Below are 20,440 nucleotides of genomic sequence, written 5' to 3'. Positions count from 1 at the left end.
TTTGGGTGTACCTTCCAAATACCGAATTGCAGTGGTATGTAGAAATGTTTTTCCACCGTAATGTGGCCCAAAACAATCATACTTCATCACCATCTGAGTGATTGTGGTAACCAAACATGAAACAATAAGGTATCCCGTAAAAACCTCTTCCCCTTTGAGATTGTTTCAAAACAAACATTTTAAGTGCAGGCATTGGTCCTATGTACCACTGCCTATTCAAATAAAATACCAATCAAACAAATACATATATTTTTTTAATGATCCATTTTTCCTTTAATAAATAATATTAAGAACTACTTCTACAGTTCCACAGTTTCAAGGTTGTACTTTCCGGCACAACTTAGCATGATCCTCTCACTCTTTCATGATGTACTGATATATTGTCATTCTGATCTTGGCTGACAGCTGGGGATATAGCTCAGTGGTAGAGCATTTGACTGCAGATAAAGAGGTCCCTGGTTCGAATCCGGGTGTCCCCTCATACTATTTTGAATCTGCTGTTTGTAGTTGGGAATTTTCATGAATCCCATTTGGATCATCTTTGACAGAGTCAGTGTTCCCTTGGATGTTACACTTTAATACCATTACAGTGTTGCTGATTAAAACTTGTGAGTAACTGCATTTTTTACACTGGGCTTGGTATTCCCTATGGGAAATTTCTGAAACATCATTGATCTATTTTGGAATTCGGCTCTACCTTTCACAGCTCTAAACAAAGGGAATGGACTATGAAACCAATTGACAAATTTGTTATACTGTTTGGTGCTCTCTTGAACCGCACTAAAGAAATGGCTTAGAATACTGGGCAGCTATGCAATCAATCTATTTCTCATTACACCTGTGTCCTCAGTCTTACATATATTCCATCTCTTCTCTGTCCATACAAAGTATGTGTTTGTTTGAAGCACTTCATTTTTGTGCAACTTAGGAACTATTTAATTTCTCCTTGAAAGCTCTGCCTACGTGCAAGATGTACAAACCCTCGTTGCAGTTGCAAGAAGGCTGGTCTGAAGAATCAGGCCAGTTGCAAGCACAAAGTGGCTTTTTTTGATGTATTAAATCGAAGGTACTTGAAAGGGGTGTTTGGGTGTTCCTTCCAAATACCGAATTGTAGTGGTATGTAGAAATGTTTTTCCATCGTAATTTGGCCAAAAAACTATCATACTTCACCACCATCTCGGTGATTGTGGTAACCAATCATCAAATGATAATGTGTCACGTAAAAACCTCTTCCCCTTTAAGAATGTTTCAAAACAATCATTGTATGTAGAGGCATTGGTCTTATGTACCACTGCCTATTCAAATAAAATAGCAATGAAACAAATTAATCCGTTTTTTAAATGATACAGCTTTCCTTTAATAAATAATATTAACTACTACTTCTCCTGTTCCACAGTTTCAAGCCTGTACTTTCCGGCACAACTTAGCATGATCCTCTCACTCTTTCATGATGTACTGATATTATGTCATTCTGATTTTACTGAAAAGCTGGGGATATAGCTCAGTGGTAGAGTATTTGACTGCAGATCAAGAGGTCCCTGGTTCAAATCCGGGTGTCCCCTCAGACTATTTTGATTCTGTTGTTTGTAGTTGGGACTTTTCATCAATTCCTTTTGGATCATCTTTGACAGAGTCAGTGTTCCCTTGGTTATTGCACTTTAATAGCATTACATAGTTTGCTGCTCAAAACCTGTGAGTAAATGGAGTTTTAGCACTCGGCTTGGTATTCCCTTTGGGAAATTTCTGAAAGATCATTGATCTATTTTGGAATTTGGCTCTTCCTTATACAGCACTAAAGAAAGGGAATGGACTATGAAACAAATTGACAAATTTGTTATACTGTTTGGTGCTCTCTTGAATCGCACTAAAGAAATGGCTTAGAATACTGTGCAGTGATGCAGTCAGTCTATTTCTCATTTCACCTGTATCCTCAGTCTTACATATATTCCACCTTTTCCCTGTGCAATAAAAGTATGTGCTTGTTTGAAGCACTTCATTTTTGTGCAACGTAGGAACTATTTAATTTCTCCTTGAAAGCTCTGCCTACGTGCAAGATGTTCAAACCCTCGTTGCAGTTGCAAGAAGGCTGGTCTGAAGAATCAGGCCAGTTGCAAGCACAAAGTGGCTTTTTTTGATGTATTAAATCGAAGGTACTTGAAAGGGGTGTTTGGGTGTTCCTTCCAAATACCGAATTGTAGTGGTATGTAGAAATGTTTTTCCTCTGTAATTTGGCCAAAAAACAATCATACTTCACCACCATCTCGGTGATTGTGGTAACCAATCATCAAATGATAATGTGTCACATAAAAACCTCTTCCCCTTTAAGAATGTTTCAAAACAATCATTGTATGTAGAGGCATTGGTCTTATGTACCACTGCCTATTCAAATAAAATAGCAATGAAACAAATTAATCTGTTTTTTAAATGATCCAGTTTTACTTTAATAAATAATATTCGGGACTACTTCTCCTGTTCCACAGTTTCAAGCCTGTACTTTCCGGCACAACTTAGCATGATCCTCTCACTCTTTCATGATGTACTGATATTATGTCATTCTGATTTTACTGAAAAGCTGGGGATATAGCTCAGTGGTAGAGCATTTGACTGCAGATCAAGAGGTCCCTGGTTCAAATCCGGGTGTCCCCTCAGACTATTTTGATTCTGTTGTTTGTAGTTGGGACTTTTCATCAATTCCTTTTGGATCATCTTTGACAGTCAGTGTTCCCTTGGATATTGCACTTTAATATCATTACAGAGTTTGCTGCTCAAAACCTGTTAGTAAATGCAGTTTTAACACTCGGCTTGGTGTTCCATTTGGGAACTTTCTGAAAGATCATTGATCTATTTTGGAATTTGGCTCTTCCTTTTACAGCACTAAAGAAAGGGAATGGACTATGAAATAAATTGACAAATTTGTTATACTGTTTGGTGCTTTCTTGAATCGCACTAAAGAAATGGCTTAGAATACTGTGCAGTGATGCAGTCCGTCTATTTCTCATTTCACCTGTGTCCTCAGTCTTACATATATTCCACCTTTTCCCTGTGCATTAAAAGTATGTGCTTGTTTGAAGCACTTCATTTTTGTGCAACGTAGGAACTATTTAATTTCTCCTTGAAAGCTCTGCCTACGTGCAAGATGTTCAAACCCTCGTTGCAGTTGCAAGAAGGCTGGTCTGAAGAATCAGGCCAGTTGCAAGCACAAAGTGGCTTTTTTTGATGTATTAAATCGAAGGTACTTGAAAGGGGTGTTTGGGTGTTCCTTCCAAATACCGAATTGTAGTGGTATGTAGAAATGTTTTTCCTCCGTAATTTGGCCAAAAAACAATCATACTTCACCACCATCTCGGTGATTGTGGTAACCAATCATCAAATGATAATGTGTCACGTAAAAACCTCTTCCCCTTTAAGAATGTTTCAAAACAATCATTGTATGTAGAGGCATTGGTCTTATGTACCACTGCCTTTTCAAATAAAATAGCAATGAAACAAATTAATCTGTTTTTTAAATGATCCAGTTTTACTTTAATAAATAATATTAAGGACTACTTCTCCTATTCCACAGTTTCAAGCCTGTACTTTCCGGCACAACTTAGCATGATCCTCTCACTCTTTCATGATGTACTGATATTATGTCATTCTAATTTTACTGAACTGCTGGGGATATAGCTCAGTGGTAGAGCATTTGACTGCAGATCAAGAGGTCCCTGGTTCAAATCCGGGTGTCCCCTCTGACTATTTTGATTCTGTTGTTTGTAGTTGGGACTTTTCATCAATTTCTTTTGGATCATCTTTGACAGAGTCAGTGTTCCCTTGGATATTGCACTTTAATATCATTACAGAGTTTGCTGCTCAAAACCTGTGAGTAAATGCAGTTTTAACACTCGGCTTGGTGTTCCATTTGGGAACTTTCTGAAAGATCATTGATCTATTTTGGAATTTGGCTCTTCCTTTTACAGCACTAAAGAAAGGGAATGGACTATGAAATAAATTGACAAATTTGTTATACTGTTTGGTGCTTTCTTGAATCGCACTAAAGAAATGGCTTAGAATACTGTGCAGCGATGCAGTCAGTCTATTTCTCATTTCACCTGTGTCCTCAGTCTTACATATATTCCACCTTTTCCCTGTGCATCCAAAGTATGTGCTTGTTTGAAGCACTTCATTTTTGTGCAACGTAGGAACTATTTAATTTCTCCTTAAATGCTCTGCCTACGTGCAAGATGTACGAACCATTGTTGCAGTTGCAAGAAGGCTGGCCTGAAGAATCAGGCCATTTGCAAGCACAAAGTGGCTTTTTCTGATGTTTTAAATCGAAGGTCTGTGAAAGGGGTGTTTGGGTGTACCTTCCAAATACCGAATTGTAGTGGTATGTAGAAATGTTTTTCCACCGTAATGTGGCCCAAAACAATCATACTTCATCACCATCTGAGTGATTGTGGTAACCAAACATGAAACATTAAGGTATCCCGTAAAAACCTCTTCCCCTTTGAGAATGTTTCAAAACAAACATTTTAAGTGCAGGCATTGGTCCTATGTACCACTGCGTATTCAAATAAAACACCAATCAAACAAATACATATATTTTTTTTAATGATCAGTTTTTCCTTTAATAAATAATATTAAGAACTACTTCTACAGTTCCACAGTTTCAAGGTTGTACTTTCCGGCACAACTTAGCATGATCCTCTCACTCTTTCATGATGTACTGATATATTGTCATTCTGATCTTAGCTGACAGCTGGGGATATAGCTCAGTGGTAGAGCATTTGACTGCAGATCAAGAGGTCCCTGGTTCAAATCCGGGTGTCCCCTCATACTATTTTGAATCTGCTGTTTGTAGTTGGGAATTTTCATGAATCCCATTTGGATCATCTTTGACAGAGTCAGTGTTCCCTTGGATGTTACACTTTAATACCATTACAGTGTTGCTGATTAAAACTTGTGAGTAACTGCATTTTTTACACTGGGCTTGGTATTCCCTATGGGAAATTTCTGAAACATCATTGATCTATTTTGGAATTCGGCTCTACCTTTCACAGCTCTAAACAAAGGGAATGGACTATGAAACCAATTGACAAATTTGTTATACTGTTTGGTGCTCTCTTGAATCGCACTAAAGAAATGGCTTAGAATACTGGGCAGCTATGCAATCAATCTATTTCTCATTACACCTGTGTCCTCAGTCTTACATATATTCCATCTCTTCTCTGTCCATACAAAGTATGTGTTTGTTTGAAGCACTTCATTTTTGTGCAACTTAGGAACTATTTAATTTCTCCTTGAAAGCTCTGCCTACGTGCAAGATGTTCAAACCCTCGTTGCAGTTGCAAGAAGGCTGGTCTGAAGAATCAGGCCAGTTGCAAGCACAAAGTGGCTTTTTTTGATGTATTAAATCGAAGGTACTTGAAAGGGGTGTTTGGGTGTTCCTTCCACATACCGAATTGTAGTGGTATGTAGAAATGTTTTTCCTCCGTAATTTGGCCAAAAAACAATCATACTTCACCACCATCTCGGTGATTGAGGTAACCAATCATGAAATGATAATGTGTCACGTAAAAACCTCTTCCCCTTTAAGAATGTTTCAAAACAATCATTGTATGTAGAGGCATTGGTCTTATGTACCACTGCCTATTCAAATAAAATAGCAATGAAACAAATTAATCTGTTTTTTAAATGATCCAGTTTTACTTTAATAAATAATATTAAGGACTACTTCTCCTGTTCCACAGTTTCAAGCCTGTACTTTCCGGCACAACTTAGCATGATCCTCTCACTCTTTCATGATGTACTGATATTATGTCATTCTGACTTTACTGAAAAGCTGGGGATATAGCTCAGTGGTAGAGCATTTGACTGCAGATCAAGAGGTCCCTGGTTCAAATCCGGGTGTCCCCTCAGACTATTTTGATTCTGTTGTTTGTAGTTGGGACTTTTCATCAATTCCTTTTGGATCATCTTTGACAGAGTCAGTGTTCCCTTGGATATTGCACTTTAATATCATTACAGAGTTTGCTGCTCAAAACCTGTGAGTAAATGGAGTTTTAACACTCGGCTTGGTATTCCCTTTGGGAAATTTCTGAAAGATCATTGATCTATTTTGGAATTTGGCTCTTCCTTTTACAGCACTAAAGAAAGGGAATGGACTATGAAACAAATTGACAAATTTGTTATACTGTTTGATGCTTTCTTGAATCGCACTAAAGAAATGGCTTAGAATACTGTGCAGCGATGCAGTCAGTCTATTTCTCATTTCACCTGTGTCCTCAGTCTTACATATATTCCACCTTTTCCCTGTGCATTAAAAGTATGTGCTTGTTTGAAGCACTTCATTTTTGTGCAACGTAGGAACAATTTAATTTCTCCTTGAAAGCTCTGCCTACGTGCAAGATGTACAAACCCTCGTTGCAGTTGCAAGAAGGCTGGTCTGAAGAATCAGGCCAGTTGCAAGCACAAAGTGGCTTTTTTTGATGTATTAAATCGAAGGTACTTGAAAGAGGTGTTTGGGTGCTCCTTCCAAATACTGAATTGTAGTGGTATGTAGAAATGTTTTTCCTCCGTAATTTGGCCAAAAAACATTCATACTTCACCACCATCTCGGTGATTGTGGTAACCAATCATCAAATGATAGTGTGTCATGTAAAAACCTCTTCCGCTTTAAGAATGTTTCAAAACAATCATTGTATGTAGAGGCATTGGTCTTATGTACCACTGCCTATTCAAATAAAATAGCAATGAAACAAATTAATCTGTTTTTTAAATGAGCCAGTTTTACTTTAATAAATAATATTAAGGACTACTTCTCCTGTTCCACAGTTTCAAGCCTGTACTTTCCGGCACAACTTAGCATGATCCTCTCACTCTTTCATGATGTACTGATATTATGTCATTCTGATTTTACTGAAAAGCTGGGGATATAGCTCAGTGGTAGAGCATTTGACTGCAGATCAAGAGGTCCCTGGTTCAAATCCGGGTGTCCCCTCAGACTATTTTGATTCTGTTGTTTGTAGTTGGGACTTTTCATCAATTCCTTTTGTATCATCTTTGACAAAGTCAGTGTTCCCTTGGATATTGCACTTTAATATCATTACAGAGTTTGCTGCTCAAAACCTGTGAGTAAATGCAGTTTTAACACTCGGCTTGGTGTTCCCTTTGGGAACTTTCTGAAAGATCATTGATCTATTTTGGAATTTGGCTCTTCCTTTTACAGCACGAGAGAAAGGGAATGGACTATGAAATAAATTGACAAATTTGTTATACTGTTTGGTGCTTTCTTGAATCGCACTAAAGAAATGGCTTAGAATACTGTGCAGCGATGCAGTCAGTCTATTTCTCATTTCACCTGTGTCCTCAGTCTTACATATATTCCACCTTTTCCCTGTGCATCCAAAGTATGTGCTTGTTTGAAGCACTTCATTTTTGTGCAACGTAGGAACTATTTAATTTCTCCTTAAATGCTCTGTCTACGTGCAAGATGTACGAACCATTGTTGCAGTTGCAAGAAGGCTGGCCTGAAGAATCAGGCCATTTGCAAGCACAAAGTGGCTTTTTCTGATGTTTTAAATCGAAGGTCCGTGAAAGGGGTGTTTGTGTGTACCTTCCAAATACCGAATTGTAGTGGTATGTAGAAATGTTTTTCCACCGTAATGTGGCCCAAAACAATCACACTTCATCACCATCTGAGTGATTGTGGTAACCAAACATGAAACAATAAGGTATCCCGTAAAAACCTCTTCCCCTTTGAGAATGTTTCAAAACAAACATTTTAAGTGCAGGCATTGGTCCTATGTACCACTGCCTACTCAAATAAAATACCAATCAAACAAATACATATATTTTTTTTAATGATCCATTTTTCCTTTAATAAATAATATTAAGAACTACTTCTACAGTTCCACAGTTTCAAGGTTGTACTTTCCGGCACAACTTAGCATGATCCTCTCACTCTTTCATGATGTACTGATATATTGTCATTCTGATGTTGGCTGACAGCTAGGGATATAGCTCAGTGGTAGAGCATTTGACTGCAGATCAAGAGGTCCCTGGTTCAAATCCGGGTGTCCCCTCACACTATTTTGATTCTGTTGTTTGTAGTTGGGACTTTTCATCAATTCCTTTTGGATCATCTATGACAGAGTCAGTGTTCCCTTGGATATTGCACTTTAATAGCATTACCGAGTTTGCTGCTCAAAACCTGTGAGTAAATGCAGTTTTAACACTCGGCTTGGTGTTCCCTTTGGGAACTTTCTGAAAGATCATTGATCTTTTTTTGAATTTGGCTCTTCCTTTTACAGACCTAAAGAAAGGGAATGGACTATGAAAAAAATTGACAAATTTGTTATACTGTTTGGTGCTTTCTTGAATCGCACTAAAGAAATGGCTTAGAATACTGTGCAGCGATGCAGTCAGTCTATTTCTCATTTCACCTGTGTCCTCAGTCTTACATATATTCCACCTTTTCCCTGTGCATTAAAAGTATGTGCTTGTTTGAAGCACTTCATTTTTGTGCAACGTAGGAACTATTTAATTTCTCCTTAAATGCTCTGCATACGTGCAATATGTACGAACCATTGTTGCAGTTGCAAGAAGGCTGGCCTGAAGAATCAGGCCATTTGCAAGCACAAAGTGGCTTTTTCTGATGTTTTAAATGGAAGGTCCGTGAAAGGGGTGTTTGGGTGAACCTTCCAAATACCGAATTGCAGTGGTATGTAGAAATGTTTTTCCACCGTAATGTGGCCCAAAACAATCATACTTCATCACCATCTGAGTGATTGTGGTAACCAAACATGAAACAATAAGGTATCCCGTAAAAACCTCTTCCCCTTTGAGAATGTTTCAAAACAAACATTTTAAGTGCAGGCATTGGTCCTATGTACCACTGCCTATTCAAATAAAATACCAATCAAACAAATACATATATTTTTTTAATGATCCATTTTTCCTTTAATAAATAATATTAAGAACTACTTCTACAGTTCCACAGTTTCAAGGTTGTACTTTCCGGCACAACTTAGCATGATCCTCTCACTCTTTCATGATGTACTGATATATTGTCATTCTGATGTTGGCTGACAGCTAGGGATATAGCTCAGTGGTAGAGCATTTGACTGCAGATCAAGAGGTCCCTGGTTCAAATCCGGGTGTCCCCTCATACTATTTTGAATCTGCAGTTTGTAGTTGGGAATTTTCATGAATCCCATTTGGATCATCTTTGACAGAGTCAGTGTTCCCTTGGATGTTACACTTTAATACCATTACAGTGTTGCTGATTAAAACTATTGAGTAACTTCATTTTTTACACTGGGCTTGGTATTCCCTATGGGAAATTTCTGAAACATCATTGATCTATTTTGGAATTCGGCTCTACCTTTCACAGCTCTAAACAAAGGGAATGGACTATGAAACCAATTGACAAATTTGTTATACTGTTTGGTGCTCTCTTGAATCGCACTAAAGAAATGGCTTAGAATACTGGGCAGCTATGCAATCAATCTATTTCTCATTACACCTGTGTCCTCAGTCTTACATATATTCCATCTCTTCTCTGTCCATACAAAGTATGTGTTTGTTTGAAGCACTTCATTTTTGTGCAACTTAGGAACTATTTAATTTCTCCTTGAAAGCTCTGCCTACGTGCAAGATGTACAAACCCTCGTTGCAGTTGCAAGAAGGCTGGTCTGAAGAATCAGGCCAGTTGCAAGCACAAAGTGGTTTTTCTTGATGTATTAAATCGAAGGTACTTGAAAGGGGTGTTTGGGTGTTCCTTCCAAATACCGAATTGTAGTGGTATGTAGAAATGGTTTTCCTCCGTAATTTGGCCAAAAAACATTCATACTTCATCACCATCTCGGTGATTGTGGTAACCAATCATCAAATGATAATGTGTCATGTAAAAACCTCTTCCGCTTTAAGAATGTTTCAAAACAATCATTGTATGTAGAGGCATTGGTCCTATGTACCACTGCCTATTCAAATAAAATAGCAATGAAACAAATTAATCTGTTTTTTAAACGATCCAGTTTTACTTTAATAAATAATATTAAGGACTACTTCTCCTGTTCCACAGTTTCAAGCCTGTACTTTCCGGCACAACTTAGCATGATCCTCTCACTCTTTCATGATGTACTGATATTATGTCATTCTAATTTTTCTGAAAAGCTGGGGATATAGCTCAGTGGTAGAGCATTTGACTGCAGATCAAGAGGTCCCTGGTTCAAATCCGGGTGTCCCCTCACACTATTTTGATTCTGTTGTTTGTAGTTGGGACTTTTCATCAATTCCTTTTGGATCATCTATGACAGAGTCAGTGTTCCCTTGGATATTGCACTTTAATAGCATTACCGAGTTTGCTGCTCAAAACCTGTGAGTAAATGCAGTTTTAACACTCGGCTTGGTGTTCCCGTTGGGAACTTTCTGAAAGATCATTGATCTTTTTTTGAATTTGGCTCTTCCTTTTACAGACCTAAAGAAAGGGAATGGACTATGAAACAAATTGACAAATTTGTTATACTGTTTGGTGCTTTCTTGAATCGCACTAAAGAAATGGCTTAGAATACTGTGCAGCGATGCAGTCAGTCTATTTCTCATTTCACCTGTGTCCTCAGTCTTACATATATTCCACCTTTTCCCTGTGCATTAAAAGTATGTGCTTGTTTGAAGCACTTCATTTTTGTGCAACGTAGGAACTATTTAATTTCTCCTTAAATGCTCTGCCTACGTGCAAGATGTACGAACCATTGTTGCAGTTGCAAGAAGGCTGGCCTGAAGAATCAGGCCATTTGCAAGCACAAAGTGGCTTTTTCTGATGTTTTAAATCGAAGGTCCGTGAAAGGGGTGTTTGGGTGTACCTTCCAAATACCGAATTGCAGTGGTATGTAGAAATGTTTTTCCACCGTAATGTGGCCCAAAACAATCATACTTCATCACCATCTGAGTGATTGTGGTAACCAAACATGAAACAATAAGGTATCCCGTAAAAACCTCTTCCCCTTTGAGATTGTTTCAAAACAAACATTTTAAGTGCAGGCATTGGTCCTATGTACCACTGCCTACTCAAATAAAATACCAATCAAACAAATACATATATTTTTTTAATGATCCATTTTTCCTTTAATAAATAATATTAAGAACTACTTCTACAGTTCCACAGTTTCAAGGTTGTACTTTCCGGCACAACTTAGCATGATCCTCTCACTCTTTCATGATGTACTGATATATTGTCATTCTGATGTTGGCTGACAGCTAGGGATATAGCTCAGTGGTAGAGCATTTGACTGCAGATCAAGAGGTCCCTGGCTCAAATCCGGGTGTCCCCTCATACTATTTTGAATCTGCTGTTTGTAGTTGGGAATTTTCATGAATCCCATTTGGATCATCTTTGACAGAGTCAGTGTTCCCTTGGATGTTACACTTTAATATCATTACAGAGTTTGCTGCTCAAAACCTGTTAGTAAATGCAGTTTTAACACTCGGCTTGGTGTTCCATTTGGGAACTTTCTGAAAGATCATTGATCTATTTTGGAATTTGGCTCTTCCTTTTACAGCACTAAAGAAAGGGAATGGACTATGAAATAAATTGACAAATTTGTTATACTGTTTGCTGCTTTCTTGAATCGCACTAAAGAAATGGCTTAGAATACTGTGCAGTGATGCAGTCCGTCTATTTCTCATTTCACCTGTGTCCTCAGTCTTACATATATTCCACCTTTTCCCTGTGCATTAAAAGTATGTGCTTGTTTGAAGCACTTCATTTTTGTGCAACGTAGGAACTATTTAATTTCTCCTTGAAAGCTCTGCCTACGTGCAAGATGTTCAAACCCTCGTTGCAGTTGCAAGAAGGCTGGTCTGAAGAATCAGGCCAGTTGCAAGCACAAAGTGGCTTTTTTTGATGTATTAAATTGAAGGTACTTGAAAGGGGTGTTTGGGTGTTCCTTCCAAATACCGAATTGTAGTGGTATGTAGAAATGTTTTTCCATCGTAATTTGGCCAAAAAACAATCATACTTCACCACCATCTCGGTGATTGTGGTAACCAATCATCAAATGATAATGTGTCACGTAAAAACCTCTTCCCCTTCAAGAATGTTTCAAAACAATCATTGTATGTAGAGGCATTGGTCTTATGTACCACGGCCTATTCAAATAAAATAGCAATGAAAAAATTCATCTGTTTTTTAAATGATCCAGTTTTACTTTAATAAATAATATTAAGGACTACTTCTCCTGTTCCACAGTTTCAAGCCTGTACTTTCCGGCACAACTTAGCATGATCCTCTCACTCTTTCATGATGTACTGATATTATGTCATTCTAATATTTCTGAAAAGCTGGGGATATAGTTCAGTGGTAGAGCATTTGACTGCAGATCAAGAGGTCCCTGGTTCAAATCCGGGTGTCCCCTCACACTATTTTGATACTGTTGTTTGTAGTTGGGACTTTTCATCAATTCCTTTTGGATCATCTATGACAGAGTCAGTGTTCCCTTGGATATTGCACTTTAATAGCATTACCGAGTTTGCTGCTCAAAACCTGTGAGTAAATGCAGTTTTAACACTCGGCTTGGTGTTCCCTTTGGGAACTTTCTGAAAGATCATTGATCTTTTTTTGAATTTGGCTCTTCCTTTTACAGACCTAAAGAAAGGGAATGGACTATGAAACAAATTGACAAATTTGTTATACTGTTTGGTGCTTTCTTGAATCGCACTAAAGAAATGGCTTAGAATACTGTGCAGCGATGCAGTCAGTCTATTTCTCATTTCACCTGTGTCCTCAGTCTTACATATATTCCACCTTTTCCCTGTGCATTAAAAGTATGTGCTTGTTTGAAGCACTTCATTTTTGTGCAACGTAGGAACTATTTAATTTCTCCTTAAATGCTCTGCCTACGTGCAAGATGTACGAACCATTGTTGCAGTTGCAAGAAGGCTGGCCTGAAGAATCAGGCCATTTGCAAGCACAAAGTGGCTTTTTCTGATGTTTTAAATCGAAGGTCCGTGAAAGGGGTGTTTGGGTGTACCTTCCAAATACCGAATTGCAGTGGTATGTAGAAATGTTTTTCCACCGTAATGTGGCCCAAAACAATCATACTTCATCACCATCTGAGTGATTGTGGTAACCAAACATGAAACAATAAGGTATCCCGTAAAAACCTCTTCCCCTTTGAGATTGTTTCAAAACAAACATTTTAAGTGCAGGCATTGGTCCTATGTACCACTGCCTATTCAAATAAAATACCAATCAAACAAATACATATATTTTTTTAATGATCCATTTTTCCTTTAATAAATAATATTAAGAACTACTTCTACAGTTCCACAGTTTCAAGGTTGTACTTTCCGGCACAACTTAGCATGATCCTCTCACTCTTTCATGATGTACTGATATATTGTCATTCTGATCTTGGCTGACAGCTGGGGATATAGCTCAGTGGTAGAGCATTTGACTGCAGATAAAGAGGTCCCTGGTTCGAATCCGGGTGTCCCCTCATACTATTTTGAATCTGCTGTTTGTAGTTGGGAATTTTCATGAATCCCATTTGGATCATCTTTGACAGAGTCAGTGTTCCCTTGGATGTTACACTTTAATACCATTACAGTGTTGCTGATTAAAACTTGTGAGTAACTGCATTTTTTACACTGGGCTTGGTATTCCCTATGGGAAATTTCTGAAACATCATTGATCTATTTTGGAATTCGGCTCTACCTTTCACAGCTCTAAACAAAGGGAATGGACTATGAAACCAATTGACAAATTTGTTATACTGTTTGGTGCTCTCTTGAACCGCACTAAAGAAATGGCTTAGAATACTGGGCAGCTATGCAATCAATCTATTTCTCATTACACCTGTGTCCTCAGTCTTACATATATTCCATCTCTTCTCTGTCCATACAAAGTATGTGTTTGTTTGAAGCACTTCATTTTTGTGCAACTTAGGAACTATTTAATTTCTCCTTGAAAGCTCTGCCTACGTGCAAGATGTACAAACCCTCGTTGCAGTTGCAAGAAGGCTGGTCTGAAGAATCAGGCCAGTTGCAAGCACAAAGTGGCTTTTTTTGATGTATTAAATCGAAGGTACTTGAAAGGGGTGTTTGGGTGTTCCTTCCAAATACCGAATTGTAGTGGTATGTAGAAATGTTTTTCCATCGTAATTTGGCCAAAAAACTATCATACTTCACCACCATCTCGGTGATTGTGGTAACCAATCATCAAATGATAATGTGTCACGTAAAAACCTCTTCCCCTTTAAGAATGTTTCAAAACAATCATTGTATGTAGAGGCATTGGTCTTATGTACCACTGCCTATTCAAATAAAATAGCAATGAAACAAATTAATCCGTTTTTTAAATGATACAGCTTTCCTTTAATAAATAATATTAACTACTACTTCTCCTGTTCCACAGTTTCAAGCCTGTACTTTCCGGCACAACTTAGCATGATCCTCTCACTCTTTCATGATGTACTGATATTATGTCATTCTGATTTTACTGAAAAGCTGGGGATATAGCTCAGTGGTAGAGTATTTGACTGCAGATCAAGAGGTCCCTGGTTCAAATCCGGGTGTCCCCTCAGACTATTTTGATTCTGTTGTTTGTAGTTGGGACTTTTCATCAATTCCTTTTGGATCATCTTTGACAGAGTCAGTGTTCCCTTGGTTATTGCACTTTAATAGCATTACATAGTTTGCTGCTCAAAACCTGTGAGTAAATGGAGTTTTAGCACTCGGCTTGGTATTCCCTTTGGGAAATTTCTGAAAGATCATTGATCTATTTTGGAATTTGGCTCTTCCTTATACAGCACTAAAGAAAGGGAATGGACTATGAAACAAATTGACAAATTTGTTATACTGTTTGGTGCTCTCTTGAATCGCACTAAAGAAATGGCTTAGAATACTGTGCAGTGATGCAGTCAGTCTATTTCTCATTTCACCTGTATCCTCAGTCTTACATATATTCCACCTTTTCCCTGTGCAATAAAAGTATGTGCTTGTTTGAAGCACTTCATTTTTGTGCAACGTAGGAACTATTTAATTTCTCCTTGAAAGCTCTGCCTACGTGCAAGATGTTCAAACCCTCGTTGCAGTTGCAAGAAGGCTGGTCTGAAGAATCAGGCCAGTTGCAAGCACAAAGTGGCTTTTTTTGATGTATTAAATCGAAGGTACTTGAAAGGGGTGTTTGGGTGTTCCTTCCAAATACCGAATTGTAGTGGTATGTAGAAATGTTTTTCCTCTGTAATTTGGCCAAAAAACAATCATACTTCACCACCATCTCGGTGATTGTGGTAACCAATCATCAAATGATAATGTGTCACATAAAAACCTCTTCCCCTTTAAGAATGTTTCAAAACAATCATTGTATGTAGAGGCATTGGTCTTATGTACCACTGCCTATTCAAATAAAATAGCAATGAAACAAATTAATCTGTTTTTTAAATGATCCAGTTTTACTTTAATAAATAATATTCGGGACTACTTCTCCTGTTCCACAGTTTCAAGCCTGTACTTTCCGGCACAACTTAGCATGATCCTCTCACTCTTTCATGATGTACTGATATTATGTCATTCTGATTTTACTGAAAAGCTGGGGATATAGCTCAGTGGTAGAGCATTTGACTGCAGATCAAGAGGTCCCTGGTTCAAATCCGGGTGTCCCCTCAGACTATTTTGATTCTGTTGTTTGTAGTTGGGACTTTTCATCAATTCCTTTTGGATCATCTTTGACAGTCAGTGTTCCCTTGGATATTGCACTTTAATATCATTACAGAGTTTGCTGCTCAAAACCTGTTAGTAAATGCAGTTTTAACACTCGGCTTGGTGTTCCATTTGGGAACTTTCTGAAAGATCATTGATCTATTTTGGAATTTGGCTCTTCCTTTTACAGCACTAAAGAAAGGGAATGGACTATGAAATAAATTGACAAATTTGTTATACTGTTTGGTGCTTTCTTGAATCGCACTAAAGAAATGGCTTAGAATACTGTGCAGTGATGCAGTCCGTCTATTTCTCATTTCACCTGTGTCCTCAGTCTTACATATATTCCACCTTTTCCCTGTGCATTAAAAGTATGTGCTTGTTTGAAGCACTTCATTTTTGTGCAACGTAGGAACTATTTAATTTCTCCTTGAAAGCTCTGCCTACGTGCAAGATGTTCAAACCCTCGTTGCAGTTGCAAGAAGGCTGGTCTGAAGAATCAGGCCAGTTGCAAGCACAAAGTGGCTTTTTTTGATGTATTAAATCGAAGGTACTTGAAAGGGGTGTTTGGGTGTTCCTTCCAAATACCGAATTGTAGTGGTATGTAGAAATGTTTTTCCTCCGTAATTTGGCCAAAAAACAATCATACTTCACCACCATCTCGGTGATTGTGGTAACCAATCATCAAATGATAATGTGTCACGTAAAAACCTCTTCCCCTTTAAGAATGTTTCAAAACAATCATTGTATGTAGAGGCATTGGTCTTATGTACCACTGCCTTTTCAAATAAAATAGCAATGAAACAAATTAATCTGTTTTTTAAATGATCCAGTTTTACTTTAATAAATAATATTAAGGACTACTTCTCCTATTCCACAGTTTCAAGCCTGTACTTTCCGGCACAACTTAGCATGATCCTCTCACTCTTTCATGATGTACTGATATTATGTCATTCTAATTTTACTGAACTGCTGGGGATATAGCTCAGTGGTAGAGCATTTGACTGCAGATCAAGAGGTCCCTGGTTCAAATCCGGGTGTCCCCTCTGACTATTTTGATTCTGTTGTTTGTAGTTGGGACTTTTCATCAATTTCTTTTGGATCATCTTTGACAGAGTCAGTGTTCCCTTGGATATTGCACTTTAATATCATTACAGAGTTTGCTGCTCAAAACCTGTGAGTAAATGCAGTTTTAACACTCGGCTTGGTGTTCCATTTGGGAACTTTCTGAAAGATCATTGATCTATTTTGGAATTTGGCTCTTCCTTTTACAGCACTAAAGAAAGGGAATGGACTATGAAATAAATTGACAAATTTGTTATACTGTTTGGTGCTTTCTTGAATCGCACTAAAGAAATGGCTTAGAATACTGTGCAGCGATGCAGTCAGTCTATTTCTCATTTCACCTGTGTCCTCAGTCTTACATATATTCCACCTTTTCCCTGTGCATCCAAAGTATGTGCTTGTTTGAAGCACTTCATTTTTGTGCAACGTAGGAACTATTTAATTTCTCCTTAAATGCTCTGCCTACGTGCAAGATGTACGAACCATTGTTGCAGTTGCAAGAAGGCTGGCCTGAAGAATCAGGCCATTTGCAAGCACAAAGTGGCTTTTTCTGATGTTTTAAATCGAAGGTCTGTGAAAGGGGTGTTTGGGTGTACCTTCCAAATACCGAATTGTAGTGGTATGTAGAAATGTTTTTCCACCGTAATGTGGCCCAAAACAATCATACTTCATCACCATCTGAGTGATTGTGGTAACCAAACATGAAACATTAAGGTATCCCGTAAAAACCTCTTCCCCTTTGAGAATGTTTCAAAACAAACATTTTAAGTGCAGGCATTGGTCCTATGTACCACTGCGTATTCAAATAAAACACCAATCAAACAAATACATATATTTTTTTTAATGATCAGTTTTTCCTTTAATAAATAATATTAAGAACTACTTCTACAGTTCCACAGTTTCAAGGTTGTACTTTCCGGCACAACTTAGCATGATCCTCTCACTCTTTCATGATGTACTGATATATTGTCATTCTGATCTTAGCTGACAGCTGGGGATATAGCTCAGTGGTAGAGCATTTGACTGCAGATCAAGAGGTCCCTGGTTCAAATCCGGGTGTCCCCTCATACTATTTTGAATCTGCTGTTTGTAGTTGGGAATTTTCATGAATCCCATTTGGATCATCTTTGACAGAGTCAGTGTTCCCTTGGATGTTACACTTTAATACCATTACAGTGTTGCTGATTAAAACTTGTGAGTAACTGCATTTTTTACACTGGGCTTGGTATTCCCTATGGGAAATTTCTGAAACATCATTGATCTATTTTGGAATTCGGCTCTACCTTTCACAGCTCTAAACAAAGGGAATGGACTATGAAACCAATTGACAAATTTGTTATACTGTTTGGTGCTCTCTTGAATCGCACTAAAGAAATGGCTTAGAATACTGGGCAGCTATGCAATCAATCTATTTCTCATTACACCTGTGTCCTCAGTCTTACATATATTCCATCTCTTCTCTGTCCATACAAAGTATGTGTTTGTTTGAAGCACTTCATTTTTGTGCAACTTAGGAACTATTTAATTTCTCCTTGAAAGCTCTGCCTACGTGCAAGATGTTCAAACCCTCGTTGCAGTTGCAAGAAGGCTGGTCTGAAGAATCAGGCCAGTTGCAAGCACAAAGTGGCTTTTTTTGATGTATTAAATCGAAGGTACTTGAAAGGGGTGTTTGGGTGTTCCTTCCACATACCGAATTGTAGTGGTATGTAGAAATGTTTTTCCTCCGTAATTTGGCCAAAAAACAATCATACTTCACCACCATCTCGGTGATTGAGGTAACCAATCATGAAATGATAATGTGTCACGTAAAAACCTCTTCCCCTTTAAGAATGTTTCAAAACAATCATTGTATGTAGAGGCATTGGTCTTATGTACCACTGCCTATTCAAATAAAATAGCAATGAAACAAATTAATCTGTTTTTTAAATGATCCAGTTTTACTTTAATAAATAATATTAAGGACTACTTCTCCTGTTCCACAGTTTCAAGCCTGTACTTTCCGGCACAACTTAGCATGATCCTCTCACTCTTTCATGATGTACTGATATTATGTCATTCTGACTTTACTGAAAAGCTGGGGATATAGCTCAGTGGTAGAGCATTTGACTGCAGATCAAGAGGTCCCTGGTTCAAATCCGGGTGTCCCCTCAGACTATTTTGATTCTGTTGTTTGTAGTTGGGACTTTTCATCAATTCCTTTTGGATCATCTTTGACAGAGTCAGTGTTCCCTTGGATATTGCACTTTAATATCATTACAGAGTTTGCTGCTCAAAACCTGTGAGTAAATGGAGTTTTAACACTCGGCTTGGTATTCCCTTTGGGAAATTTCTGAAAGATCATTGATCTATTTTGGAATTTGGCTCTTCCTTTTACAGCACTAAAGAAAGGGAATGGACTATGAAACAAATTGACAAATTTGTTATACTGTTTGATGCTTTCTTGAATCGCACTAAAGAAATGGCTTAGAATACTGTGCAGCGATGCAGTCAGTCTATTTCTCATTTCACCTGTGTCCTCAGTCTTACATATATTCCACCTTTTCCCTGTGCATTAAAAGTATGTGCTTGTTTGAAGCACTTCATTTTTGTGCAACGTAGGAACAATTTAATTTCTCCTTGAAAGCTCTGCCTACGTGCAAGATGTACAAACCCTCGTTGCAGTTGCAAGAAGGCTGGTCTGAAGAATCAGGCCAGTTGCAAGCACAAAGTGGCTTTTTTTGATGTATTAAATCGAAGGTACTTGAAAGAGGTGTTTGGGTGCTCCTTCCAAATACTGAATTGTAGTGGTATGTAGAAATGTTTTTCCTCCGTAATTTGGCCAAAAAACATTCATACTTCACCACCATCTCGGTGATTGTGGTAACCAATCATCAAATGATAATGTGTCATGTAAAAACCTCTTCCGCTTTAAGAATGTTTCAAAACAATCATTGTATGTAGAGGCATTGGTCTTATGTACCACTGCCTATTCAAATAAAATAGCAATGAAACAAATTAATCTGTTTTTTAAATGAGCCAGTTTTACTTTAATAAATAATATTAAGGACTACTTCTCCTGTTCCACAGTTTCAAGCCTGTACTTTCCGGCACAACTTAGCATGATCCTCTCACTCTTTCATGATGTACTGATATTATGTCATTCTGATTTTACTGAAAAGCTGGGGATATAGCTCAGTGGTAGAGCATTTGACTGCAGATCAAGAGGTCCCTGGTTCAAATCCGGGTGTCCCCTCAGACTATTTTGATTCTGTTGTTTGTAGTTGGGACTTTTCATCAATTCCTTTTGTATCATCTTTGACAAAGTCAGTGTTCCCTTGGATATTGCACTTTAATATCATTACAGAGTTTGCTGCTCAAAACCTGTGAGTAAATGCAGTTTTAACACTCGGCTTGGTGTTCCCTTTGGGAACTTTCTGAAAGATCATTGATCTATTTTGGAATTTGGCTCTTCCTTTTACAGCACGAGAGAAAGGGAATGGACTATGAAATAAATTGACAAATTTGTTATACTGTTTGGTGCTTTCTTGAATCGCACTAAAGAAATGGCTTAGAATACTGTGCAGCGATGCAGTCAGTCTATTTCTCATTTCACCTGTGTCCTCAGTCTTACATATATTCCACCTTTTCCCTGTGCATCCAAAGTATGTGCTTGTTTGAAGCACTTCATTTTTGTGCAACGTAGGAACTATTTAAT

At 37.9% G+C, this 20,440-nt stretch overlaps 19 non-coding genes across 19 annotated transcripts; all 19 read left to right on the top strand.

Annotated features, from left to right (window-relative positions):
* The first annotated feature begins 407 nt into the window (after positions 1-407).
* TRNAC-GCA (transfer RNA cysteine (anticodon GCA)) lies at positions 408-479 on the top strand. Its single transcript has one exon. It is a non-coding gene; the product is annotated as a tRNA-Cys (tRNA).
* A 1,011-nt stretch (positions 480-1,490) lies between these two features.
* Positions 1,491-1,562, top strand: TRNAC-GCA (transfer RNA cysteine (anticodon GCA)). The gene has a single exon. It is a non-coding gene; the product is annotated as a tRNA-Cys (tRNA).
* A 1,012-nt stretch (positions 1,563-2,574) lies between these two features.
* TRNAC-GCA (transfer RNA cysteine (anticodon GCA)) lies at positions 2,575-2,646 on the top strand. Its single transcript has one exon. It is a non-coding gene; the product is annotated as a tRNA-Cys (tRNA).
* Positions 2,647-3,656: 1,010 nt separating this feature from the next.
* TRNAC-GCA (transfer RNA cysteine (anticodon GCA)) lies at positions 3,657-3,728 on the top strand. Its single transcript has one exon. It is a non-coding gene; the product is annotated as a tRNA-Cys (tRNA).
* A 1,012-nt stretch (positions 3,729-4,740) lies between these two features.
* Positions 4,741-4,812, top strand: TRNAC-GCA (transfer RNA cysteine (anticodon GCA)). Its single transcript has one exon. It is a non-coding gene; the product is annotated as a tRNA-Cys (tRNA).
* A 1,011-nt stretch (positions 4,813-5,823) lies between these two features.
* TRNAC-GCA (transfer RNA cysteine (anticodon GCA)) lies at positions 5,824-5,895 on the top strand. Its single transcript has one exon. It is a non-coding gene; the product is annotated as a tRNA-Cys (tRNA).
* A 1,012-nt stretch (positions 5,896-6,907) lies between these two features.
* Positions 6,908-6,979, top strand: TRNAC-GCA (transfer RNA cysteine (anticodon GCA)). Its single transcript has one exon. It is a non-coding gene; the product is annotated as a tRNA-Cys (tRNA).
* Positions 6,980-7,991: 1,012 nt separating this feature from the next.
* TRNAC-GCA (transfer RNA cysteine (anticodon GCA)) lies at positions 7,992-8,063 on the top strand. Its single transcript has one exon. It is a non-coding gene; the product is annotated as a tRNA-Cys (tRNA).
* Positions 8,064-9,074: 1,011 nt separating this feature from the next.
* On the top strand, positions 9,075-9,146 carry TRNAC-GCA (transfer RNA cysteine (anticodon GCA)). The gene has a single exon. It is a non-coding gene; the product is annotated as a tRNA-Cys (tRNA).
* Positions 9,147-10,157: 1,011 nt separating this feature from the next.
* TRNAC-GCA (transfer RNA cysteine (anticodon GCA)) lies at positions 10,158-10,229 on the top strand. The gene has a single exon. It is a non-coding gene; the product is annotated as a tRNA-Cys (tRNA).
* A 1,011-nt stretch (positions 10,230-11,240) lies between these two features.
* TRNAC-GCA (transfer RNA cysteine (anticodon GCA)) lies at positions 11,241-11,312 on the top strand. Its single transcript has one exon. It is a non-coding gene; the product is annotated as a tRNA-Cys (tRNA).
* Positions 11,313-12,323: 1,011 nt separating this feature from the next.
* Positions 12,324-12,395, top strand: TRNAC-GCA (transfer RNA cysteine (anticodon GCA)). The gene has a single exon. It is a non-coding gene; the product is annotated as a tRNA-Cys (tRNA).
* A 1,011-nt stretch (positions 12,396-13,406) lies between these two features.
* TRNAC-GCA (transfer RNA cysteine (anticodon GCA)) lies at positions 13,407-13,478 on the top strand. The gene has a single exon. It is a non-coding gene; the product is annotated as a tRNA-Cys (tRNA).
* A 1,011-nt stretch (positions 13,479-14,489) lies between these two features.
* TRNAC-GCA (transfer RNA cysteine (anticodon GCA)) lies at positions 14,490-14,561 on the top strand. Its single transcript has one exon. It is a non-coding gene; the product is annotated as a tRNA-Cys (tRNA).
* A 1,012-nt stretch (positions 14,562-15,573) lies between these two features.
* On the top strand, positions 15,574-15,645 carry TRNAC-GCA (transfer RNA cysteine (anticodon GCA)). The gene has a single exon. It is a non-coding gene; the product is annotated as a tRNA-Cys (tRNA).
* Positions 15,646-16,655: 1,010 nt separating this feature from the next.
* On the top strand, positions 16,656-16,727 carry TRNAC-GCA (transfer RNA cysteine (anticodon GCA)). Its single transcript has one exon. It is a non-coding gene; the product is annotated as a tRNA-Cys (tRNA).
* A 1,012-nt stretch (positions 16,728-17,739) lies between these two features.
* Positions 17,740-17,811, top strand: TRNAC-GCA (transfer RNA cysteine (anticodon GCA)). The gene has a single exon. It is a non-coding gene; the product is annotated as a tRNA-Cys (tRNA).
* Positions 17,812-18,822: 1,011 nt separating this feature from the next.
* Positions 18,823-18,894, top strand: TRNAC-GCA (transfer RNA cysteine (anticodon GCA)). The gene has a single exon. It is a non-coding gene; the product is annotated as a tRNA-Cys (tRNA).
* A 1,012-nt stretch (positions 18,895-19,906) lies between these two features.
* Positions 19,907-19,978, top strand: TRNAC-GCA (transfer RNA cysteine (anticodon GCA)). Its single transcript has one exon. It is a non-coding gene; the product is annotated as a tRNA-Cys (tRNA).
* Positions 19,979-20,440: the final 462 nt, after the last annotated feature.

This window comes from Lissotriton vulgaris, chromosome 1_1 (assembly GCF_964263255.1).
Source record: "Lissotriton vulgaris chromosome 1_1, aLisVul1.2, whole genome shotgun sequence".
NCBI lineage: Eukaryota > Metazoa > Chordata > Amphibia > Caudata > Salamandridae > Lissotriton > Lissotriton vulgaris.
The sequence above is the reverse complement of the archived record's forward strand: the minus strand, read 5'-3'. Positions and strand labels throughout refer to the sequence as shown.